The 19,702-nt window shown below is 39.7% G+C and overlaps 1 long non-coding RNA gene and 1 other non-coding gene across 2 annotated transcripts; one reads left to right on the plus strand and one right to left on the minus strand.

Moving 5' to 3' along the window:
- The first annotated feature begins 1,712 nt into the window (after positions 1-1,712).
- On the plus strand, positions 1,713-19,188 carry LOC145559727 (uncharacterized). Its single transcript, XR_014092904.1, has 4 exons — positions 1,713-2,049; positions 2,169-2,441; positions 18,909-18,977; positions 19,100-19,188. It is a non-coding gene; the product is annotated as an uncharacterized LOC145559727 (long non-coding RNA).
- Positions 6,464-6,569, minus strand: LOC145561109 (small nucleolar RNA R71). The gene has a single exon (XR_014093690.1). It is a non-coding gene; the product is annotated as a small nucleolar RNA R71 (small nucleolar RNA).
- Positions 19,189-19,702: the final 514 nt, after the last annotated feature.

Here is a 19,702-nt window from a genome sequence, read left to right on the forward strand (position 1 = left end):
AGTTTAGTTCAGTTCAGCTCTAATAAGTTCAGTTCAGTTCAGTTCAATTCAGTCAATGAGAACAAACCCTAACTTAAAAAAAAAAAACGGGTGTACAATATTACTCCTAATATATACACACAAACGTCTTTTTTTAAAAAAAAACCGGGTGTACAATAATTATTGTACATCCATTATAAAGATAGCCAAAAGTGATCAGAAATTACCCCTATAATGAATAAAAGTTACCACAATATGCATAAAAGTATCCCAATAAAGAAAAGGTTTGTAAGTAAAAGCTACTATAATATCCTTATAAAACTTATTTTATTGGCTATTTACATTAAAAATTGGCAAAAAGTTACCCTACTAAACTATTTTACGTGTTCTAAATCATGATTAATTTTATCTAAGCTTATGTGAGATTATTTTTTGTAAAATAAATGGAATAAAGGTGAACATAATAGAGTCTTGTTTGTAATAATATTTGACTTTATATAAATGTAATATTGAATCGAAATCAACAAAAATGTAATCAAGGAGACCAAAGTCAACTGATACGAAATAGACCCACTCAAACTCGTTTAAACCTAAGCTAATACTCAAATTTGACCATTAACTAATACAAAATTGATGGCTTTTTCCAAATTTGACATGGACCCGATAGTTATTGTCTCGACTCAAAATTGATCAGATCCAAATCGAGGTGGTTCAAAAGGGTAACCTTGACCATTATGACAATCTTTTTAACACAATTGTGAAAGTCAAGTTACTATATAGAGTAAAAAGAAACAAAGTTACGTAGTGAGTTTTACCATTAAGTTTTATACAAATGTGAAATTCAATCAAATTAATTGTTTTATTATGTTAACAAGTTATATAAAAATGTGAAAGTCAAATAGTTTTATACTTTTATTCTATTTTGAGTAAGTTTCATACCGTTAATTTATCAGTGTCTTCACTTGCTTTATCATGCATTCTCTCTCATCTCCTTAATATGTGTGCCTAAATTGAACGTGTCAAATTAATAGAAACGGAAAAAGTATGTAATTACACATTAAGGAGTATAATAGATTTTTGACGAACCATAGATTATAATCTAAATTGATAAATAAGTTACTCATTAGTAATAATTAAGTCTTGTTTCAATAATAATAATAATAATAATAATAATAATAATAATAATAATAATAATAATAATAATAATAATAATAATAATAATAATAATAATAATAATAATAATAATAATAATAATAATAATAATAATAATAATAATAATAATAATAATAATAATTAAGTCTAAAATCTAAGAGTTTGTTTTGATTGACTGAACTGAGCTGAACCGAACTGAACTAAACTTATTGAAGCTGAACTGAACTGAATATTTTATGAGAGAAGGAAATTAAGAACTGAACTGAACTGAACTGAACTGAACTGAATGGAACTTATTAGAACTGAACTGAACTAAAAATAATCTGAAGAGAACAGACCCTAAGTTTATTATGAGCTAGTATATAATAATTTTGTTAAAAAATGAGTATGCTATAATGATATAGTATCATTTATTCATATTATTATTATTATTATTATTATTATTATTATTATTATTATTATTATTATTATTATTATTATTATTATTATTATTATTATTATATTATTGTTATTATTATTATTACATCACTAATCATTGAAGAAAAAAATCACAAAGTTAACTAATTAACCCCCAACTAATTCGTTAGAGACTTAGTTCTTCCTTCAAAGTAGAACAAACAGAACCAAATTCAACTAATTCTTCCCACAAAATAAAAAACCCCAACTAATTTTTCCCACAAAATCGAACAAACAAAACCAAATTGCCCCTATGTTATTCCAACTCTCAGAATTTCGCTCATCTATTCCTAATAGATTAACCCCAAAATAGCATCAAATTTGATTTTGATTTCGATTAAATTAATACTCCGTATCAACTTTTAATTTGTTGGTGTAGATTGAAAAGAATAAAGAATTAAATATAGATAGTTTGTTGCCATCTTCTAATAATATCTTGGTGCAACCTGAAAATAGCAGCGGGTGAGTATGAAAAACCATAAGAAACTAGTCTTATTTTAATAATCTATTATTTAGTTTTATTTTGCATTATTGTTATTTTGGTAATATATTTGTGGTTGTGATATATATGAGTTTTGTAGAATACATCAATGTGATTTGATAAGCTTACAAATGTTGGAGGAGATATTAAGAATTTCTTAGCTGCCAGACAGCCGCAGCAGCAGGCAGCTGCTAGCCCTACCAGCAGGCAGTCAGAGCCGTTAGCAGCTGGCAGCCTGCATCTAGAAGCCTGCAGCTATCAGCCACTAGTAGGAAGCAGCAAGCCGACAGCCACTAGATGCAGCTAGCCGCCACAAGCAGGAAGTCACCAGCGGGCGTGCAGTCGCAGACTGTAGTCAGGAACAACAACTTAGGTAAAAATATATTGAATTCTTGGTTTTTTTTTTCTTTTTGAAACAATTCTTGGGTTTTTATTATTGCAAAGTATTTGTTAAATTGGACTTTAGAATAAGAATTAGTTTGACAAAATTTACTTTGAGTGAAATCATGTTGGTAACTAAAATTAGATAATTGCAACTTTGTAAGTATTATTATTCTCACTAGATATATGGTATATATCTCAAGTAGACACAAATATTAAAAGATCTTGGGGATTTTGTGAGTTAACTAATATTTTTACAACATCCATGTCTGATTTTGGAATTTTTGGGTATATATCCCTTATGCTAGATAGCAGTGAGTTTTTATAACTGCTGTCCTATGACATGCGCTTGAAACAGGTGATGAAATTCTTCTGGACAACTTACAAACTCGCTGAAATTCTTTTTTCTTTGTTGGAAATGCTGATTTTCTCTGCTGAATCTTTGCAAGGATATTGTTTTTTGTTCTTGAAAATCTTGCTATTTTGCAGAAATGTTGAATTTTCTACTGAAAACCTTGAATTTTTCCGCTGACAGTTTCTGACTTTTTTGCTGAAGAGTTTGATTTCTCAGGCAAAAATTTCGAATTTTTCAACTGAAAATTCTGTCTCTTTCCCACTTTGTTGTACTCTGAGTATTTCTCCTTTGATAACCGAAGGCTTGTAAGTGTTGCTAATTCTTCAGGCAACCTTGAGGAGCTTTAAGATTCTTGTTCTGATTTCTTCCACTTGAAGTCTTACTTGCTTCGTTGTGGACTTGTTGATAAATTGAATTGTTGCTCTTTCTCGAGATATCTTATTATCCTTTTTCAAATGACCTTTTGCTCTTTTAAATTCAATTTCTTGACTAAAAATGGCTCTTGATTCAAGATAATTCCTTGACGTGATTGCAATCTTGCCTCTACTAGGCTGCTACAGCAACTGTTGTTAGATGTTCTGTACTGAGCTCAATGCCTCCTCAATCGACGATTTGTTGCATGGAGGAGCTTGACTTTGAACTTTTTTCACAGAATATTGTCAGACAGCTCTTTGCACTTTCATCTATCCTCTCCATGCTCAACATTGTATGTAATTTAGGCATAACAGCCGTTATGAGCATCCTGCAAATTTTAGTTAGCAAACTTTGAGTAGCTGAGCTATATTCTTGCCTGATGGGCTCATAAAATTCTGCAATTTACAGTTCTAAGGCAGTCTGATGCTTTGGATCTGTAGAGATGATACACCTCAAGTAGGAAATATTGCTTGAGTAACTACCTTGAACCTGCCTACCCCCGAGCTGCAATGTGCTTGCTGTGTGCTTGCTGATACACGCTATAAAGAAGCTCCATAAGGCACTTCTTGAAGGTATAGCAACATTTTTCAAACCTTATGGTCTGAAATTGATCTTGCTTTCCTATCCTCACAATTCTGACCAGACGATTGAGTAGCTTGAATTACTAGACCGCTTGAAAGTTTTCTAGCAGATTCTCTGCGATCTCATTGTATTCATAATGACTCGTCATAGAACTTGTATCATCTAAACTTATGCTTAGGAGGATTCTCAAGAAACTCATGAGTAGCTGAAGGTAAGAAGTGCCTACTTATGCCCTACTGCTACCTATTTAGATGAATTCAAATTACAATAATTCAGAGTTCAGAATCTTACAGGTTTAAAATCATACTGTTTTCTTTGTTTTGTATTTTTTTAACTCGAAAGTTGGGATTTGCTTACAGTTTAGATGAATTTAAATTACAGTAATTCTTCATTACTTAATGATGAGTGACATTTATGCCACTCTTTTATCCTTTTTCTCTAAGGATTCTCCCCTCGTTTGCACTTGTTTGGCCCTCTTTCTAAGCATTTTTACTTAGCTCTGCTTTCTCTTTTCTTTCTCCTTTATCCTCCCTTTTCTTAGTCTTCTCGCTTTGCTCTTATTGTGCTTTTCATGCTTATGCTTTGTAGGAACCATCGAGATTTTCAAGAGGAGGAAGCTAAGCTCAAAGGAAGCTAGAGGAAGCATGATTCAGAAGAGGTTCGGCCGAACCTCCTGATGGTGTGGCCAAACCAAGGTGTGGCCGAACCTGCTCAGTGGTTCAGCCGAACTTCAAGGCAGGGGCAAGATGAAAATCGGCAGTTTTGCAGGAGTGGCCGAACCGCAGGAGTTCGACCAGACCAGGATCAGGGAGGTTCGACCGAACCTACCCATGGTTCGGCCGAACCTACCCTGTAGTCCGGCCGAACCTACCCTGTAGTCCGGCCGAACCTTCCCATTTGTTCGGTCGGACCTCTCCTTTTGTCAGCTGTTTCTGTACGGACTATATAAGTCCCTTTTTTTAGAACGTTTTGGGGGGATGAACTTAGTTTTAATTTTCTACATTTTTAGCTTAATCTAGAGAGAGAAACTTCATTAGTAGAGAGAGAAAGTGTGGATTTCTATTGATGAACTTGGATATTGAAGAAGGAGCTTGATTGAACCTTTGTAAATCTTCATCTTCAATGAATGAGCAATCCCTTACTCTCTCTCTTTACTTTTGTATCTAGTTTTGTTTGCTTATTTTGATTTTCCTTCTTTGCTTATTGATCATGTTGATGCTTATTGATTTGATGATTGAAATTGTCTTCAATATGATTTGTGAGTAGTCACCTAGCCAAGGGTGTGTGGATGGTGTAGTTGTTAATTGATTCATGCTTATGACGTTGGGGGTTATGTTAATGGTGATTAAAGTCTTTGTATGCTTGATATTCTTTGGTCTTTCTAGCAAGTGCACATTGTTAGTTGATCAAAGATGAGTCTTTACTAACAAGTAACGGAAGTTGACTTAGTTGAGATTCATTACTATCGATAATTCTTTGTTTGCACCTTCTAATATATGGTTCTAATGTGGAAGCATAGAGGCTATGTTAGGAGAAATCGATTAACCCCGGAAGGCGGTCAGATCGAGCTTTATTTCGATATTCTTGCATGCTTAGTTTACCATTGCTTTGCTTCTGTGTTATTGCATGATCAAGTGACATCTACATCTACCCACTTCCCTTGGTGTTTAGTTATATTGGTCTTTAATCATTCTTAATCCTTAGTTTAATCTCTTAGTTATTCATACTTCTTGTCCCGAGATAGCTTAAAGTCTTAAGTAGTGAATACGGTGTTTATGCATGTCTCCCTGTGGTTCGACCCCTCTATTTACCCTATACACGTATTAGGTTGGTAGAGCGTTATAAATTAATTTGACTTAGGTGTAGTCGCTCAACGACACGATTATTCCCTTGTCAAATTGGCGCCGTTGCCGGGGATGACGGTTTCCATTGCTATTTCATTGCTTGTTTAAGACTATCTCACCTTTATTTGTTAGTGTTCGCTACTTTTGTTACTTGTCAGTGCTTACGTTCTTCTTAGCTTTGTTGTATGAACAGAGGACGAACCCGCTCAAGATCTTTAATTCCCATCGATCCAGAGCTAGAGAGGTCTTTGTCCCTACTTCGAAGAGAAGCAAGAGCAAGGAGTAGAAATTCCCGCACTCCAACGAGAGGAGTAAGAGAATTAGAAGATACTCCACCCTCTTCACCCTCAAGTGAAGAATTAGATAGCCCTAAATCATCTTCGAATTCAGAAATCAACCCTTTCTCAGCCTATAAGTTTGAAAGTAAAGAAGGTTCTAAAATGGGAGAGAATACGCCTTTGAGTCGTCTTGGGGCCCCCGAAGCTTTTAGAGCGCAAAGTGGGATCCTAACTCCTACTACTCAAGCCAACAATTTCGAGATCAAGCCTAATTTGATTGCCTTGATTGAGAGGAAACAATTCTCGGGTGGAAAGTTTGAGAGTCCTCATGAGCACCTAAAAGAGTTTGAGAAATATTGTGACACAATAAAGGCCAATGGAGTGACTCAAGAATATATTCGCCTCAAAATGTTTCCATTTTCGCTAATTGGGAGAGGTCTAGAATGGCTAGAGAAGGAGGTGCCCCCTAATTCTCTCACGACATGGGACCAAGTGACTACGGCTTTCTTGAGGAGGTTTTATAACCATAGGAAGACCGCCGAGGCTCGGTCTTTGATTCAAGGTTTTCGCCAAAAGAGTGGTGAGTCTCTAAGTGCGGCATGGGAACGATACAAAGAGCTTCAACGTCAATGCCCACACCATGGGATACCCAAGTATCAACTCATTCACACTTTCTATGGAGGTCTCACACCTCAAGGAAGAACAAGCCTAGACGCCGCGGCCGGTGGTCCAATTATGAACAAAGGAGAGCATGAAGTGGAGTGTATTATAGAGGAAGCCGCAAAGCACTATGATGATTGGTACGAAGGAGAAAGGGATGCTACTTCTAGCAAGGGCGTTTATGCATTGGAGCAAGCCAACGCAATCAACAACCTTTCTACCCAAATCTCCAAAATGACCAAGCAAATGGATGAATTGATGAAAGAAAGGCCCAACCCTCATGGTAATATCTCCCCTTCAACCAAGGGAGGCAATGGTATGGATACTTCCTCCCCCTCTTCTTACAATACAATGCCCCAAGGGTGCATGTTTTGTTCTGATTGTGAAACCTATGATCATGATACCTCTCAATGTGTCTATGCTTGTGAAGTTCAACCCCCTTCCCATGAACATGATAATAATATGGAAAATGTCAATGCTATGAATTTTGCTCCTAGAATGGGAAATGTAGGAAACTTGAGGCCAAACTCCAATCAAATGGGGAATTGGAATCAAGGTGGAAACCGTAGTTGGAACCAAAATGGTGGTGGTTATGATAACCAATATCATGGTGGGGGAGGCCCTTCCAATTTCAATGGAAGGGGCTACTCTAACCAAAGAGGATATGGTAATCAAAACCAACAACCTAATTCCCGATACCATGACCATCAAAATCAAAATTTTGGTGACCACGGTAACATGGGAAATAATCAACAAGGTAATGTTCCTAACCAAGGCACGGGAGGCAATAGGGGCCAATTTGTTCCTAACTATGCCCAAACTAATAGGCCCCCGGGTTTCCATCAACCCCAACTTCCTCCACCTCAACAACCTCTTCAAATTGAAGCCCCTCCAATAGATCCCGTGATGGCTAAATTAGATGCTCTTTTAAAAATGCGTGAGGAGGATCAAAAGAAACATGAAGAGGCTCAAAAACGAACCAATGCTCATATGAAAATGCTTGAGACTCAAATTGCTCAACTTGCATCTAATTCATCCCCTTCTTCTTCTTCTCCTTCTTCTTCTCACATCCCAAGTCAAGGAGTCAACCCAAAACCTTTGTATGCCATGACAACAAGGAGTGGGAAAGTAGTAGGGAGTGACCCTTTAATTGAGGAAGAACCCCAAGAAGAGGCGGAGTTAGAGAATGAGGGTGAAAAACCCAATGAGCCATTGAGTGTTGAAAAAGAAAAACATGTTGAGGTGCTCAAGGAAAAAGAAGCCACCCCCTTGCCCCTAAATCGCCAACCTAGAGAGGAGAAGCTACCCTTTCCACAACGATTTGTGAGAGCTAAACTTGATGCCCAATTTGGGAAGTTTTTGGAAGTCATTAAGAATTTGCATATCTCCGTCCCTTTTGTTGATGCTATGAAGCAAATGCCCCACTATTCCAAATTTTTGAAAGATCTTTTGAGTGGAAGAAGGGAGTGTGAGACGGTGAGTTTAACCGCCAATTGTAGTGCAATTCTTTCCAACAAACTACCTACCAAATTGAAAGATCCGGGTAACTTTTCTATCCCTTGCTCTATCAATGGCATTGAATTTGATAAAGCCTTGTGTGATTTAGGAGCAAGTGTGAGTCTCATGCCCTATTCCGTCTACCAAAAGCTTAGTGTAGGAACCCTCTCTCCCACTAACATTACTCTCCAACTAGCGGACCGTTCCGTTAAGTTCCCCATGGGCAAAGTTGAGGACATTCCCCTTAGGGTAGGAAAGTTCACATTCCCCGTGGATTTCTATGTGCTAGAAATGGATGAGGATGAGAGGATTCCTATAATTTTGGGTAGGCCATTTCTAGCCACTTCTAGAGCTATCATCGATGTGAAGGAGGGGAAGATATCCTTGAAAATTGACAATGATTCTATTGAGTTTGATTTGAACAATGTCATGCAACAACCCTCCTCAAGTGGTGAATGCTTTAGGGTAGATATTCTTGATACGGTTCTTGATGAATTTTCTCGCTCCCACTTGCATGCCACTAATGATCCCCTTGAAAGTGTGTTGTTGAATGAATCAAAGATAGGTACTCACAAAGAAGACATACAATTCTATGAGGATTTGCTTGAGGAAAGCAAGGAGTGCAAAGGCGCGAGCATGGAAGAAGAGGCTCCTTACATTCACGACCTCTTTCAAGTTGAAGAAAGAGAAGAGAGTCCCAATGGTAAGGGAGCACCAAAGGTAGACTTGAAACCTCTACCTTTGGGCTTGAGGTATGCATTTCTTGGTCCCAACGAGTCTTTCCCCGTGATTGTAAATTCTAATCTAACGGAGGAGCAAACCTCCCTCTTGATCAATGTTTTGAGAAATCACAAAAAAGCTTTGGGTTATACTATTGATGATATCAAGGGTATAAGTCCATCTTTATGTATGCACAAAATTGATCTAGAGGGAGACGCCAAACCCGTCAGGCAAAGGCAAAGAAAGCTTAACCCTTCCATGCAAGAGGTTGTACGGAAAGAAGTGGCTAAGCTTCTTGATGCGGGAATTATTTACCCAATTGCTCATAGTGATTGGGTATCTCCCGTGCAAGTTGTGCCTAAGAAAGGGGGCATGACGGTAGTGAAAAATGATCATGATCAACTAGTACCCACTAGACTTGTTACCGGTTGGCGCATGTGTATTGACTATCGCCAACTTAACACAAGTACATGCAAAGATCATTTTCCACTACCGTTCATTGATCAAATGTTGGAAAGGCTTACAAAGCATTCCTTCTATTGTTTCCTTGATGGTTACTCGGGATTTTTCCAAATCCCAATTGACCCTAAGGATCAAGAGAAGACAACTTTCACATGCCCCTACGGTACTTATGCCTATCGTAGGATGCCTTTCGGGCTTTGTAATGCCCCCGCAACATTCCAACGTTGCATGATGTCCATTTTTAGTGATATGATTGAGGATGAGATAGAAGTCTTCATGGATGACTTCTCCGTTGGAGGAGCCACCTATGAAGATTGTCTATCTAATTTATCTCGTTGCTTAGAAAGGTGTGAGAGGGCTAACCTCGTGTTGAATTGGGAAAAGTGCCACTTTATGGTCGAAAGTGGGATTGTTCTTGGGCACAAAATTTCCCATGCCGGCATTGAGGTTGATAGAGCCAAGGTTGAGGTAATCGAAAAACTTCCTCCCCCCACCAATGTGAGGGAAGTGAGGTCTTTTCTTGGCCATGCCGGGTTCTATCGGCGCTTTATTAAAGATTTTTCAATGATCACTAAGCCTCTCACATCCCTATTGCAACAAGATAAGGAGTTTGTGTTTGATGATGCTTGTCATAAGTCCTTTTGTAGGTTGAAAGAAGCCCTTTGCACCGCTCCTATTGTCCAAGGCCCGAATTGGTCTCTTTCATTCGAGCTCATGTGCGATGCAAGCGACGAGGCCATTGGATCGGTTCTTGGACAACGAAAGAATGGGAAACTTCATGTCATACATTACTTGTCTAAAACTCTCAATGATGCCCAACGAAACTATACAACTACCGAGAAGGAGTTCCTAGCGGTTATCCATTCATTCGAGAAGTTTAGAACCTACCTCATTGGTTCTAAGACAATTGTGTATACCGACCACTCGGCTCTCAAATATTTGATAGGGAAGAAGGAAGCTAAACCAAGGTTGTTGAGATGGGTTTTAGTCCTCCAAGACTTCGATTATGAGATGAGAGACAAGAAGGGAGCCGAGAATGTGGTGGCGGATCACCTCTCAAGGTTGGGCGGTGCAAGGTTTGAAGATGACGGCTTGCCAATAGAGGACGCTCTAAGAGATGATGTGCTTTATGTCCTTGAAGTGAAATCGGAGCCTTGGTATGCGGATATTGTGAATTACTTAGCTTGTAGTGCCATACCACCAGATTTCACTTCACAACAACGTCGAAAACTCAAGCACGAGGCCAAGAGATACATTTGGGATGATCCCATTTTATTGAAAAGAGGGGTCGATGGTTTGTTGAGGAGATGCGTCCCCAACGACGAGGTTCAAAGTGTTCTCCATATGTGCCACTCTTCTCCTTGTGGTGGGCATATGAGTGCTCAAAAGACCGCCTCAAAGGTCCTTCAATCTATGCTCTTTTGGCCTTCTCTATTTAAGGATGCGTGGATATTTGTCAAAACTTGTGATAGATGTCAACGGATGGGGAATATTTCTAGAAGGGATGAAATGCCGCAAAATCCCATCCTTGAGCTTGAAGTTTTTGATGTGTGGGCTATAAACTTTATGGGCCCTTTCATTTCTTCACATGGGAACAAGTATATTTTGGTCGCCGTTGACTATGTGTCTAAGTGGGCGGAGGCCGTGGCTTCTCCAACGAATGACTCTAAGGTGGTGGTCAACCTTTTCAAAAAGGTGATCTTCCCGAGATTTGGTGTCCCAAGAGCAATAATTAGTGATGGGGGATCGCATTTCAAGCACCACACCTTCGTTCGACTACTTGATAAATATGGGGTTTCTCACAAGCGAGGGCTTGCATACCACCCTCAAACGAGTGGCCAAGCGGAGGTCACCAATAGAGAGCTCAAGGTGATTTTGGAGAAGACGGTTGCTAGGACAAGGAAGGATTGGTCCTCCAAACTTATTGATTCACTATGGGCTTATAGGACCGCCTTCAAAACTCCAATAGGGACCACTCCCTACAAGCTTGTCTATGGGAAAAATTGTCATTTGCCCGTGGAGATGGAGCATCGAACGCATTGGGCAATCAAGCAAATCAACTTTGATCTCCATAGTGCGGGTGAGCAAAGGCTTCTAGAGCTACATGAGTTAGAGGAGTTGAGGATGAATGCCTACGATAGCGCAAGCATGTATAAGGCGCGGACTAAGGCTTGTCACGATGCTCAAATTGTCAAGAAGGAATTCGTCAAAGGCCAAAAAGTCCTCCTATTCAACTCCCGCTTGAAGCTTTTCTCGGGCAAACTTAGGTCAAGATGGAGTGGGCCGTACATTGTCACGGAAGTGTTTCCTTATGGAGCCTACGAAATTTCCCAAGACGGCCACTCCCCTTTCAAAGTCAACGGTCACCGTCTCAAGCCCTATCATGAAGGATTCCCAAGTGATGAACCAGTTTCTGTGACACTTCTTGATGTGCATCGTCAATTCGACCCTCCTTGATCAACTCAAGGAACGTCGAGCTAACGACGTTAACCAAATGCGCTTCCGGGAGGCAACCCGAGTTTCTAACCCTTTTATACTTTTTCTTTTAATGTTGCTTCTATTTTTCCATCTACGACTTTGGATTGTTTGGATTTTTGGGTTTTGATTGTGCTTGGGCTTTAGATATACTTTGCATCCAGCATGATTGTAATGTGTTTAGATGTGTGTTAGAGGACTATTTTTACTTGCGTGATTCTTTATGGAAGTTTGGCCGAACCACTTCATGTTCGGCCACTGTAGCAATTTCAAGGATTTATGGCAACATTCTGCCAAAAACAAAAATATTGACTTCTGGCAGAAGGTTCGACCGAACCCATGGGAGGTTCGACCGAACTTATACTATAGTGCGGCCGAACTTCCCTGGTTCGGTCACTCCTTAATTTTTAGAAATTTCCAGCAACTTTCTGCCAGAATCTGAAAATTTGCAGTTCCAGCATAGGTTCGACCGAACCCAAGTATGGTTCGACCGAACTTAATTCGTAGTGCGGCCGAACTTCTCTGGGTTCGGTCACTCCTCTCTTTTTGCGATTTTGCTGGAACTTTCTGCCCGGATTTTAAAATGTAGAGTTTTGGCAATGGTTCGACCGAACCAAAGGGGAGTTCGGCCGAACTGTTACTGTGGTTCGACCGAACATACCCTCGGTTCGGCCGAACCTATCTTCAGAATCGAAAAAAAAATGCTGCCATGTTTTCTATTTTGCTGCATTTTCGTGAATATCACTTCCATATTTGTCACCTACCCCATTCTTCTCCTTCTCACTCTAAACCTCCATTGCACCTCCCCTTACAACCTCAAATCTCCATCAAAATCACTCCAATCTTCATCCTTTCTCACTTATTTTCCATCCTTCACTCAACTTTTGCAATCTCTACCAAAAATTCCTACCAAACAAACCCATCTTTCCATTTTCCCCAATTTCAAGGGTTTAAGTGCTTCGGTGTTTTTGGGTTTTTACTTCCTTCCAATCAATTGTGGTATGTTTGTTCTAGCTTTTGCAAGTTTATTTCTTTAATTTCTTATAGTTTTACCATGTTTTACATATTTAAGTGTGAATTATGGTATTCTTGAAATTATTAGTAATGACTTGTTTATTTCATGTGGTTCTTTGGATTGACTTGTTGCAATTGATTGGTTGTTCATAGTAGAACATGTTCTTATGATGATTATGCATGTTTATCTTGGTTTTATTTTGATCTCAATGTAATTGAGTGTTGATTTCATACTAGGGTATTCATGTTACCATTTTATGATTGAGAAACGCATGAGTTGGATGTTATTGGAGATTGTTATTCATGGTTTTGGCTTGATTTTGATGGTTTGATGATTGGATATCATGAAAATAAGGGGACATCATGCCAAATTTCCCTTAGACCTTGTTAGGACTAATTTAGGAATGACATAGGAATCCTTATTCAAACCTTGGTCAAAATGTATTCATGCGTGCCTTGAATTGTATACTCTCAAGCATACACTTTTACCTTGGTTAAGTACTTGGCTTCTTATGTCATTTCCTATCAATTTGTTCTAATGATATGCTCTTGGTGAATTTGTAGAACCACGATGTTCGGCAAGGGAAAAGGAAAGTCAAAGAGGAAGAGGGTGGGAGAATCCTCAGCAACGCAATTCCCACCTCCTCCCGGCATCAACGATCATGGCATTATTGCTCCGGACGAGCAATTTTGGCCTATATATGCATCACTCATCAAGCGTCCGATTAGGTCCACAAGGTTCTTTTGCCCTCAAACTTTGAGGAAGCTGGGAATATTGGATGAGGTGACTAGGTTGGCTCAAAACTTTGGTTGGGGCGACTTCATCCACCTCCACGCTCACACTTACGAGCGTGTGACCTTGGAATTCCTTGCCTCCCTCCGCAAGGAAGTTTTTGAGCCGGAAGATGTCGATGAGGATCCTCAACTCATTATACACTTCAGGATGTTCAACGAGGATCACTCTCTAACGGAGAGTGATCTAAATGAGATCTTCTTTTGGCACGCCACTGGCCTTGATCACCCGTCTGAAATGACCTCCTCCCATCGCATTCCTTACAACGAGCAAGAGTGGTGGAGGAGCATCACAAACAAGGATAGGTTCCAAACTAATACCTCAAAGGTCAACAACATCATCCATTTAGCCTTGAGGTATTTTGTACGGCTTCTACAATACGCCGTGTTCTTCAAAGCCAACCTCGGCTCCATGGTAAAAGACGAGGTCGCTTGCCTATTCTTGGCCGACAATCCTCAACGGCTAAAATTTCAATGTTCCTCCACCTTTATCCAACGACTCTTGGATACTAGGGACAACCGTCTAGGTGATGAGATATTTATGGGTGGCATGATTACTATCATTGCTCCCTCTTTGAAGGGTGGAGCATACAAGGACCAAATTGAATTGCTCCCACCCGTGCACCAAAACCGAGAAGAGCTCACCGACGAGTTCCCTCCCTATGCTCTATCCATAAGCGCCCTCCGTCACAGCCGCTTCCTCAATTTCACTACTAGCAAGCGCCGTTTTATCCTCCTGGTCGATAGGGAGATCGAATGGTGTATCCTCCCGGACCCCGACCTCACTACGGTGGACCACTCCGCTCCTCTCAAATGGAAGATCCCTCAGCAAATCATCCCCAATGAGCTGAGGCGAACTAGAGCCCGGGGTGGAGCTCCTCAACCTCCACCGGTCCTCCATCAAGAGCAAATCAATCCCCCCCTTAGCGGGGGAGGTGAGGCATCTTCTTCTTCTTCCTTTCCTCCTTTTGATTTCAATGCCCTTCGTAGTACCCTCGATGATATTCGTCGAGACAATCAAGCTTCCATTGAGCAATGGGGGTACTACGCGAGGACAAATTATGACAATCTTGTGCAAGCGGGCATTCACGCGCCCTATGTGAACTACCCTTACCACCCTCCTCAAGAGGGTCCGGTCAATCATTGGGGACCCTATGATCCTCAACACCCCACCCCCCCTTGCTACGCCTATTGGGAAGGTCCCATCGACCCTACCCAACGCGTTGGCACCCCCCCATACGACCCCTATCATCCGGGTGGGTGTGATCCGGCTTATGACCCGGCTTCCGCATCCACCCCCGCTCCTTTTGATGGTGGTTGGGGTGCCCAAGGGTGGCCCTATGAGCACTTTAACCAACCCTTCCACCCTTTCATGGACACTCCCGGGTTTGATCCTAACAACCCCCCTCAACCTAGGGGGCGAGGAGATGATAACCAGTGATGCTGTGGGAAATCTTCCCTTTCCCCCCGATCTTCTCACTTGTCACTTTTGCTCGGGACGAGCAAAGGAATAGCGTGGGGGAGGATGTCCTTTTGGTTGGTTGAAGTGTACATAAGAAGGTAGAGTGGTAGGGTAGTTGCTTGCACATGAGGAGGAAAGTGAGGATAGTGGCTTTGTGGTATTGTTGTGGCGTTGTGGCGTTGTGGCGGTGGTGATGATGTTGGTGATGTTGTGATGGTGATGTGATGAGATGGTGATGTTTTATGATTATTGATGTGATGATGATGATGTTTTATGGTTATTTTTGCTGATTTCTGATGATTTTCTTTGATGATCCCCGAGTCTTTGTAGGTGGAGATGCTCCCGAAAAGAAAAAAAAAAAAAAAAATCCAAATTTCCCGAAACTCCAAATCCCCTTAATCCAAACTTTGTAGATAGCTTTTTATTAATTTTTCTTCTTTTTGTTTGTTTCTTTAGTCTTTTTCTTTGTTTTCTAACCTTTTCTTGTTTTGTTTTTAGTTTCTTTTGTTTGGCTCACCTCTATTGAAGCTTGAAGCGGAGATGGAGGACGTTAAGGAGCAACACTAGCTCCCTTGGTGAGAATTGGATATATTACCTTGTCTTATATTTCAAGCGGCATTCGGTGAGACCTTTCCTCTCTTTCTTTTTCTTTTTCTTTGAGTGCTTAGTTTAGGTCTAGTTTAGGAAGAGTTGAATGGTTCGAGGTTGATTGATTTTGGTTCCAAGGAACCTGGGATCGTTGATGTTGATATCAACGATCACTTGTATGTCGATTGGGATTTATTTGATTTACATGCCTCGATTATGAACCTTTTTAATTTCTTCCTCCCTTTTGTGTGTTTTTCTTGTTCTCTTTTATGTAACGAGCATGACTATGACAAGTTGAAACATTTTTTATGTGGATTTGCTCATTCATTTGGATTCAAGAATTCATGTGCCTTTTTGATGACATGGCTTTGAATGCTTACCTTCCTAGTTGATGAGGGTTTACACGGTTTAAGAATGCTTAAGGTTGAATTAGATACATTATAAGCTAAGGTAGCCCGGTTTAGAACTCTTGATGACGTTTGAACCCCTTAGTTCACGGGAAAGTGGTAAGATGGTGTTGCTCTCCGTAGTGAATAGGATTCCCTTGGTTGGTATTTGCTTATTTTTATCCCGTGTGAGCGTCATTTGTTCTAGCCTTCATCACTCTTATGAGCGGCATTTTGGATCCTTAACTATGCATGTCTTAATCTTTGTGTTGGTATTTAGCTCCCGAGATCGTGACCAAACAACTTTAAAGGAGGAAGAGGGCATTTCTTCTCATTTTTCTTTGTTTTCTTTGTGTTTTGTTATAAATTTGGTTTTCACTTTTACATCCACCCACTTGCTAACCAATTTGGGCCTCATTCCCCTTTCTTGATCTAGCCATATTACAAACCTTTCGGCCTATGTTCTACCAACCCTTGTAGTTAGTGAAGCATTGGTTTTTGAGGTTCGAATTCGAGAGTGTTGGTTTCAGGGCAAGAAAGTTGTGAATATTGGTTCAAGTGAGATTTTGAAGGTTGTTCATGAAAGGAAATATTTTCAAAAAGTTTGTGAGGAAGGATGCAACGTATGAAGTTCAAAAAAAAAAAAAAAAAAAAAAAAAAGAGAGAGAGAGAGGGGGAAGGAAAAGGAAGAGGAAATGATGAGAAAAATGAAGTAATGTTATGAAATCTTGTATTGAAGGTTGTAATTTGAATTTAGGTTCAATTCTTAGGTGGTTCTTGAGAGATGGCCACTCTTTTGCTTCACTTAGGATTTGCCACCAAAAATTTTCAAATTAATTCCCAACCTTAACCCTTAGCCATGACATTACAACCCAAGTTAAGAACCTTGGACTTGGAGAAGTGCGGTCAAAGAACGGTGGAGGGAGGTAGATTTCAACCCTATGGAAAGAGTGTGCATAGTTAAGATGTCGGGATAACCCTATGACTCCACAATAAATTTCTTTTTCCGGTTCCCTCGAGGAACCATGAGGAGCTAACTTAGGGATGATTTGAAGCTAGTGGAGAGAATGCGGACCGTCTTGGTTGGAGCTAGGGAAGAGGATGAAATCATTGGTTCTCTACGCTTAGCTTAGGTTTGTCTCCCTCAACCATGAGCATCTTAGAACGTGTTCCCCCTCTTTGAGTTGAGAAAAGTAAGCATTATTTGATTCATGTCCCTATGTTAGAGTCCATTTGGAGCATTTCCCATCGTGAAACTTGATTGATTTTCTTAACCCTTGTCATATTATGCTTGTTGTGTGTTGTCTTTTTGTTTTAGTATTCCTTGCTTGAGGACAAGCAAAAGGCAAGTGTGGGGGATTTTGATGAGTGGCATTTATGCCACTCTTTTATCCTTTTTCTCTAAGGATTCTCCCCTCGTTTGCACTTGTTTGGCCCTCTTTCTAAGCATTTTTACTTAGCTCTGCTTTCTCTTTTCTTTCTCCTTTATCCTCCCTTTTCTTAGTCTTCCCGCTTTGCTCTTATTGTGCTTTTCATGCTTATGCTTTGTAGGAACCATCGAGATTTTCAAGAGGAGGAAGCTAAGCTCAAAGGAAGCTAGAGGAAGCATGATTCAGAAGAGGTTCGGCCGAACCTCCTGATGGTGTGGCCAAACCAAGGTGTGGCCGAACCTGCTCAGTGGTTCAGCCGAACTTCAAGGCAGGGGCAAGATGAAAATCGGCAGTTTTGCAGGAGTGGCCGAACCGCAGGAGTTCGACCAGACCAGGATCAGGGAGGTTCGACCGAACCTACCCATGGTTCGGCCGAACCTACCCTGTAGTCCGGCCGAACCTACCCTGTAGTCCGGCCGAACCTTCCCATTTGTTCGGTCGGACCTCTCCTTTTGTCAGCTGACTCTGTACGGACTATATAAGTCCCTTTTTTTAGAACGTTTTGGGGGGATGAACTTAGTTTTAATTTTCTACATTTTTAGCTTAATCTAGAGAGAGAAACTTCATTAGTAGAGAGAGAAAGTGTGGATTTCTATTGATGAACTTGGATATTGAAGAAGGAGCTTGATTGAACCTTTGTAAATCTTCATCTTCAATGAATGAGCAATCCCTTACTCTCTCTCTTTACTTTTGTATCTAGTTTTGTTTGCTTATTTTGATTTTCCTTCTTTGCTTATTGATCATGTTGATGCTTATTGATTTGATGATTGAAATTGTCTTCAATATGATTTGTGAGTAGTCACCTAGCCAAGGGTGTGGGGATGGTGTAGTTGTTAATTGATTCATGCTTATGACGTTGGGGGTTATGTTAATGGTGATTAAAGTCTTTGTATGCTTGATATTCTTTGGTCTTTCTTGCAAGTGCACATTGTTAGTTGATCAAAGATGAGTCTTTACTAACAAGTAACGGAAGTTGACTTAGTTGAGATTCATTACTATCGATAATTCTTTGTTTGCACCTTCTAATATATGGTTCTAATGTGGAAGCATAGAGGCTATGTTAGGAGAAATCGATTAACCCCGGAAGGCGGTCAGATCGAGCTTTATTTCGATATTCTTGCATGCTTAGTTTACCATTGCTTTGCTTCTGTGTTATTGCATGATCAAGTGACATCTACATCTACCCACTTCCCTTGGTGTTTAGTTATATTGGTCTTTAATCATTCTTAATCCTTAGTTTAATCTCTTAGTTATTCATACTTCTTGTCCCGAGATAGCTTAAAGTCTTAAGTAGTGAATGCGGTGTTTATGCATGTCTCCCTGTGGTTTAACCCCTCTATTTACCCTATACACGTATTAGGTTGGTAGAGCGTTATAAATTAATTTGACTTAGGTGTAGTCGCTCAACGACACGATTATTCCCTTGTCACTTAACCTTTAAACTAGATATGCATGCTCTTCACTCCCTTTTTAGACATATAACTCACTATGTTGCTTCAGGTCTCAACTAAAGACACCGATATGGAAAACATGCTGTTGAACTATGTGCCCGTCTATGCAATGATACCGGTAAGCCTGCATTAATCAGCATTCAGCACAAGTATTTCCTTAATTAAGTCACATAACAAATTCAAGCAGCAATTCAATGACTAATTTATTTACTTGTTTTGTGGCCTGCATACATTAATCAGCAATTCAGTAAGCCTGCATTAAACAACAATTCAGTAAGCTTGCATTAATCAGCATTCAGCACAAGCATTTCCTTAATTAAGTCACATAAAAAATTATTGTAAGGGCCTATTTTATGTAGTTATGCTTCTTGTATCTTGCTACTTGACCATATATTTACAGTGGATGTTTTACATTGAGGCTTTCTTCATTTGTTGTAGGCATATGAGAAATTTAAAGTCTAGGAAATACGACTCCTTAATCAACGCCATTTACAGATTCACTACGGCCAAAATTATGGTAAGTCTTTTATATGTAAATTGTTTGTTCTATTATATTTTTACTTGTTAAAACATTCAGAAACTGAAAAGGGCTACCCTGTTCTGTGTAATGATAAGTAGATAAGCAAAAATAATTTTTTCTATCCCGTCAAAGCGTTCTGCTATTCATAACTTGAAAAATTATTGATGGTTGTTATAATATGTGAAGGCTTGAGATTAAACATTTTCTCTATCAGCAAGACTTTCAATATTCAACCATTTGGCTGATTGAATGTTCAGATTTTGAGAATGGACTAGTTGTGCTTTACTTCACATGCTATAAGGCATTGTTTATGATTTTCTTGG

The sequence above is a fragment of the Chenopodium album genome, chromosome 9, assembly GCF_948465745.1.
Source record: "Chenopodium album chromosome 9, dcCheAlbu1.1, whole genome shotgun sequence".
Lineage (NCBI taxonomy): Eukaryota > Viridiplantae > Streptophyta > Magnoliopsida > Caryophyllales > Amaranthaceae > Chenopodium > Chenopodium album.